Raw genomic sequence first — 6969 nt, 5'->3', positions numbered from 1 at the left:
ATGATTTCTGTGGTACATCCTGGCCAGAACAACATCCTGGCCAGAGAATAAAGTAATGCCTTGACTCTCTAACATTTAAAATGTTGTTGGAGGGTTTTTGTTTTTCCCGCAGTTTTGGTGACATAAAAGTAGCTGAAATTTTCTCAGGCTTTCCTTAAAACCAGGAGCAGGCAGCATTCTGGGGAGAGGCACCACAGACTGGTGCTCATTGCCAGCACTCATCTCCCCTTTAAGGAGAAGTCTGTGCTGAGGGAGCTCGGGGAGCTCAGACAGCACCGCGAGCTTCAGTTCAGACACACGCCGGGATCTCCTCTGTGGGAAGATGGTTCCTCTTCCTTTCCAGCCTTCCAGCCTGGTCCGAATCTTTATCAGCTCAGCTTTTTTCAGGTAAATCAGCTGAAAAGTCCCGGAGCTGCTGAAAGCATCAGGCGCTCCCTGCTCGTGTTGCACTGCGGTGAGGCGGCTGCCCGGCAGAGCAGCTGCAGTTTGCAGCTTCATTTGGGAATGAAGGCGCCTTAGGACGGGGCGGGGATGGCACAATTCTGCATTAGATCAGGAATTAATGGCACTGGCAGCAAAGCCGCCTTCAATCCAGGCACTACTGTGCACTTCCAGCCTCTCCAGGCACAAGGCTTTCCCAAGACCCCGGACAACACACGCTCCGTTCCCGTCCGCTGCTGGAACAGCAAGAAGTGTTTGTGGAGAACTTCTCCTCTTGGACAATGCCCAAATATTTCCCACTTCCTCTGCCCACTGGGACACAGTTGCCAGACGGAGCTCCTAAAGTGGTAACTGGCAGTGGGTAGCAGTGACTCAGATTTTCGGGAATTAAAAACTCAGTTTCCCCCTTCTGCAAATCATTCCCTGAGACTCCATTTTTAAACAAGCGAGCACAGGCTTAGAGGGGCTCTCAATTCCACAAAAAAGTGCTTCCCAAGGGAAGGAAACACTGCAGCATCTCCTGCAGCGGGTGCAAGGTGGGGAATGTGCTGTTTGGACGGGGAGGTGTCTCCAGCCCGAGCAGAGATCCGTGTTTGCAGAACAGTTGGAGCTAAGGCTTCTGGAAGGAATCCATGAGAACTGCAGAGAAGCTGAAATTTAAGGTTGAACTCGATGATCGTGGAAGTCTTTTCCAACCTTAATGATTCTATGATTAGTCGGCATGTAAGGACACAGACAGTGTTGGGGTTTGCCTACAACACCTGCCCAAGGTGTGTTAGACCTCACGCATTTTTGGGAACAGTTTTGGGTTGAAAAATGTAATGTGATCGGATTTTCACCAAAAGACAAGAAGTTAAACCCACTCTCTCACTGTAAGGTTTGGAATTCCTGTGGGCTGGAGTGTAAAGTGACACAAGAATTTCCTTTAACTCCTGCAGTCTTGGTGAGAGCTAATGAATTATTCCAGGGCTTTGTGCTAAGCCTTGCTCCCTGTGGGACAGCAGTGCAGAGAGGAGAATTCCCACCCCGAAGGAGCTCTTTCCTCATCTGACACTGGCACGGGCTTCATCAGTGATCACTTTTCACTTAGGCCAGCCCCAAGGAAAGCTGCAGATAGAGCCATTCTCCCTCCTAATTTTAGCACTCCTTCTTGTACTACTTTATCACATGATTCGGTAGTGCCATGAATGTTTACATAATTTTGGGGAGAGAAGATGCCAGTTCTGAAGTAATTTTAATCTCATATGATAAAACATACCTTTATCTTTTTAATATGAAAATATCTATTTATTTATATTCCCGATACATTTTAATTTTGCAGGTATGAAGAGTATCAATGAATATAATACTGTGTATCATGAACAGGAGATGCTGGGAGAGAGCTCTCATGCTTGTGGTTGTGTGCCTGTATGTGCTTAATTTTTTTCTATTTGCTTTGTCTTCTTAATTTATCTTAAATTTCCCTAGCTGGCTGTTTGATTTAATTCAGTGAACACATCACTTAAAAGGTGTCACACAGATTTTTCTGGAAAGTGGGAATCTCTCTTGTAAAAGGCACAGCAGGGGAAGCAGTGTAAGAATTTCAGACTCGGCTGTGTATGAAAAGCTTCCCTGGGAGCAGAATTGCCTTTTATTGGGGCTCTTTCTCACTGCCGAGCTGGCCAACAGCACAGTAGGAGGGGGCTTAAAGTGGGATGGAGGATTTGCTGCAGCAAGGTGTAAGAAATGTGTTTTTCTGGATCAATGCTGCTGTACTGTATTCTGTAACTAAGCAATGCAAAATATCTTGCTCCTGAGTTTTCATAGTCTTTTTTTAATCATAGGATCCCTGATTGGTTTGGGTTGGAAGGGATCTTAAAATTCATCCAGTGCCACCCCCTGCCATGGGCAGGGACACCTCCCACTGTCCCAGGCTGCTCCAAGCCCCGTCCAGCCTGGCCTTGGGCACTGCCAGGGATCCAGGGGCAGCCACAGCTGCTCTGGGTGACCTGTGTCACCCTCACAGGGAACAATTCTGTCCCAGTATCCCGTCTAAGCCTGCCCTCTGGCAGTGGGAAGCCATTCCCCTTGTCCTGGCACTCCATCCCTTGTCCAAAGGACTGCTTCCATCCAGCACCAGGCTGCTCTCTGTGACTCTCCCACACACAGGGTGTTGTTGTTGGGGTGTCTGTGCAGGGCCAGCAGTTGGACTCCATGATCCCTGTGGGTCCCTTCCCACACAGGACTTTCTTTGATTCTGTTTTATGTTTCTGTGATTCACATTCCTGACTTGAGGTGCTCTGCTCAGATCCTCCCATGCAGACCTGGCTGTGGAGACAGATGCCCTCCTGGAGAAGGCGTATCCAGAGGCACAGGCCTAATGTTTGAGGTAAATCACTTCTCTCCTGTCTGTCCTGTCTAAAGGCCATCAAAATGCATGTGATGGAGGAAAAAGTACTCCCAAAATACACATAGATTTTCCATCTCCTTGGAAGTCAGCTACTGCTGTACCAATTTCCTAGAACTTTTGAATACAGTGTATTTTTATGATTGAGTTGTCTGGATTTCAAGGCTGAGTTAGGTGGCTCATCACCTTCAAACACCTGGACATGAGGGTTTATATCATCCTTCCATTTCTGTATTCAGTTGGAAAAAAAGTGCCATGTATAAATTCCACTGGATATACTTCAGGGGTAATTTAATCCTAATTAGACTAATTTGCACAGAATTTCTAGTATAAAAGAGGCTATTGAAACATGGGGGATCCTTCTGTGGCAGAATATAGGCTTGAAATGTTGCAGCAAACAACCTACAGGCATGAGGTTCCTGAAAGACCAGGTTGTTTACTGTGTCATCCATGGTCCAAAATCCCCAAGTTTTGCACAGGAGAAATCCTTAGCAAGAGATTCTGAATATCTCAGTGTCTCTTGCAGAGTTCTGGCAATTAGAGTTGCATGTCCTTGCCCGTGTCAGGGGGTTGGAGTTGGATGATCTTTAAGGTCCCTTCCAACCCAAGACCTTCTGGGATTCTCTACCACTGATGTTCAGACCCGTCTAAAAGTTGAACAACCTAATTTTTCCCATATCACCGTTTTTACATTAGTAGTGACCAGTCCTCCCTACTGCCGAGGTTTGCTCAGTAACCAGGGAAAAACCACAAATCCCCCTTGCAAAGAACCAGAAATGAAAATGCCATAGCAACCAGCAGGGACAGAGCAGGGTGCCACACTGCAGGCTGGCACCAGCTCCCTGCTTCTGCCTTAAACCCTCTGCTCACTCCTCCTAAGCCCTGAGAGCTCCCAAGCCCAGCTCAGTGTCCTTGAAGCACTTTGGTGACAGCCCCGAAGAGAAATCCACACCCAGAGCTTTAAGCCTTGCACAAGGGGAAGCTCAGACACCTGCAGAAGTGCCAAGTGGCTTCCTCGGGTTGTTTTAGCTTTAGGAGGGGAGACAGTTTTGCTGAACCAAGAGAATAAACACACGAAGTCTTCGGGGGTATAACCGAAGGCACAAGTAAATAAATAACCCGTTAAGTATTTGTGCAAGTTTGTCTGATTTCCCTTGAGTCACTTCCACCCGAGATCAGCAGCAGAGGGACAGAGACATGAGAGCTGAGCCAGCATTGCTGCAGCCTGAGCTCTCCATGGCTGAGCTCTGCCCTCAGGGCCCAGCAGAGCCGTGTCACACGTGCAGGTGACACCCACAGGGGCACTGGGGCAGTGTGCTCCTCACACGGGTCCTCAGCGTGTGCCTGCAGCTTTCAGCAGAGCCACCCACCAAGGTTCCACTGCTCCCTGTCCCCTGACAGGCACTGCTCAAAGGTTACGCTGTGGGTTTGCGCTTGGAGCTCATTCTGTGCTACTAGGCTGCACGGACAGTGGATGCTGACCCTTCCCAGGATCTCACTCTTCCCCGATCCAGCCTTCAGTCCTAACCAAAGTTCCCAAGCTCAGCCCTGTTCCTGTGGTTCTTCTCCCCCCAGCAGCCAATCTCACAACACCACTGGCAGGAGTCCCCAAACCAATCCTGCTTCCACTGCCTCACCTTCACCACGGGAAATGCACGTCTCCCTGGGCACAGGGCAGGCTGGGCTCTGTCCCCATCCAACAGGGAAGCCACAAGGATGCTGTAATTACCAGCAAGTTTTCTGAGCCTCCCTGGCAATCCCAGGTGCACAGGCGGTATCCAGCCCCCACCCCAGCTGTGTCTGTGTTACCACAGTCCTTGGGATAAATAAACCCCCCTAACACTGCCTTTTTAGTATCAGTGAGTCAGGAATTACTTTATTCCTGTCCAGGGTTTGTGTGTGTGGCTGACAAAAGCCCCAACCTCCACATGACACTGACACAAAACTTGGTCACTTACTTTTAGCAAACAAAGAAATCAATGTTCATTGGTTCCAAGTTACATAATTCTCTTTGTTAATCAGTATTCTATCCTCTATTGGTTATTGATTTCTCACTCTTGATGTTGATTTGGTCTACATTCTTTAGTCCTTTTATCATCTCTTTCTCACATGGGGAGTCCCCAGCTTTTCAGGCCTTAATCTCCTCTGTACCTTCTGGTTGCTCCAATGTCCTTGAAGGGTCATAAATGTGAGATCCCAGATGTCAAAGCTTCAACATCCTTTGGCTCTGTTTATTGAAGCTGCTCAGGGTTAGTTTTAGCAACTTGAGGTTTCAGTGACTTAGTGATCAAAGTAACTCGAAGAGCCTGTGAAGAAACTTAACTAAGAAAAAAAGCTAAAAGCGGGTGCTGCTTTTGATTAATTAAAACAACTAATTAAAAATGAGTCAGGAAAGTTATATCATTTCCAACAACTGCAGCAGTGCATGAGCACCGGCCCTTGTCTTCCTGTTGCAAGGTCTCCTGGGCAACCACTACGGACACCTGAGGATTCCAAGAGACAGATTGGACAAGGGATAACCAGTGAGCTGCTGGAAAAAGAGGATGGTTCAGACAGTGAAGCAGAACAGCTGCTCAGCAACCTTAAAGCAAGAATTGCAAGCCACTGTCCCCAGCACCTCACAGTACAAACTGTGACCTGAAGTAAAGACTCTGGCAACCCTCAGCACAAGGACAATAATAAATAGCTGAAACAACTTTGTCAGCAGTCCACTGCTGTCACAAATCACCAGATTTTAGGGACTCTCCAATGCTGAGGACAGATCAGTGAGGAGCCAGGGCAGCTTCTGCAAGAGCTGGGCCACCACACAGCTCTGGGCCTGAGGAACTGCAGGTTTTTCTGCGGCAGACAGAATTTGGATAACACTTTCCAGTGTATTAGGCAGGACAACGATAAACCCCACACAACCCTCATCCTTTATGGGCCACCAGGCTGTGGAATGTGCGAATTACCTGAGCAGGTGCAAACTGCTGTAGGGCAAGACAGTGCTGTGACTATTGCTGAGGACATCCCAGCTCAGTTCTGCCCTTCACAGCCTGCTGAGGGACATTTGTTTCCAAATCCGTTTAGCATTTGATTTGTCACCACCTCCACTCCAGACCAACCAGGCTTGCAGTGACTTAGTCCTGATCCTCAGCAAACTCCTCCTCAGTCTTCCACTGTGGCACACGGACACTGGTGCTGCTCCTGGACTCTGTGGAGAGTTTGCTGCCTGGCCATGGGGCTCACAGATCCCGCTGACTCCCATCAGATTGCCCTCCACAGGTCCACATTGTCATTTCCATTTCCACAGCAGAGCCTGATGCTCTGAACACCCCCCAGCAAGCTGTGCCTGAGGCTGGGGCACACTTTGAAGTAGGACTCATCCTGTGAGGAAGGTGGGAGATGCTGGAGGTACTCTTGGCATCAGACAGAAAACAGATAAGCCCAGCTCAATGGGCCTATTTCCATCAGAGCTTCTCTCATGAGGGGCAAGCCCTGCACTTCCAGCTGGCCTTCCAGGAGGCCAGAAATGGGCATCTTATAGCTCCACTTCAGAGCTGCTGATTGCTGGCACAGCCCAGGACACCATGCACCGTCTGTGTGGGGACTGGAAAAGTCCCACAGCACCGTCCTCGTGGCTCACGTGCTTGGCTGTTTTGCTCCCTCATGGTGGGTGCTGCTGGATCTGGTGGAACAGCCTGTATTTCCTGCTGTTCATAGGCAATCTGTCTAAACACAGTCAAAGCTCTCAGTTCTTTAAGCCTGTGAATGTGTTCTTACATATATTTAGCAAGGGTTACATTTCCCTCATGCCTGGCAGCCTATCTACACCAGAGCCTTGAAGGAGATGTTCTGGGATTACTTGAAGAAGGAAATTATCTCTGTGGCTTATCCAGGGTGTAAGCTCTCACCTGGGACTGCTATGCAGCCACATGAGCTAGCAGGATGTTCGGTGACTTGTTCTGGACAGCCAGAAAACCCCTCACCCTCCCTTTGTGGGTGTCAGTGTAAACAGTGAGGAGGGGGATAAATAATTTCCTTTCCTATATCTCACTTTGCTTGCAGAAACGGGCTGTCAGACACGGAACTTCTTCCCAGGCAATTTGTTGAAGTGCTGCAGCATCGTTACCTATCAAAACAAGACCAAATCAACAGGCATT

At 48.6% G+C, this 6969-nt stretch overlaps 1 long non-coding RNA gene across 1 annotated transcript; it reads left to right on the top strand.

The window, feature by feature from the left end:
* The first annotated feature begins 298 nt into the window (after window positions 1-298).
* On the top strand, window positions 299-6958 carry LOC125318015. Its single transcript, XR_007200245.1, has 3 exons — window positions 299-387; window positions 2729-2809; window positions 6875-6958. It is a non-coding gene; the product is annotated as an uncharacterized LOC125318015 (long non-coding RNA).
* Window positions 6959-6969: the final 11 nt, after the last annotated feature.

The sequence above is a fragment of the Corvus hawaiiensis genome, chromosome 28 (genome assembly GCF_020740725.1).
Source record: "Corvus hawaiiensis isolate bCorHaw1 chromosome 28, bCorHaw1.pri.cur, whole genome shotgun sequence".
Classification (NCBI taxonomy): Eukaryota; Metazoa; Chordata; class Aves; order Passeriformes; family Corvidae; genus Corvus; species Corvus hawaiiensis.
The sequence above is the reverse complement of the archived record's forward strand: the minus strand, read 5'-3'. Positions and strand labels throughout refer to the sequence as shown.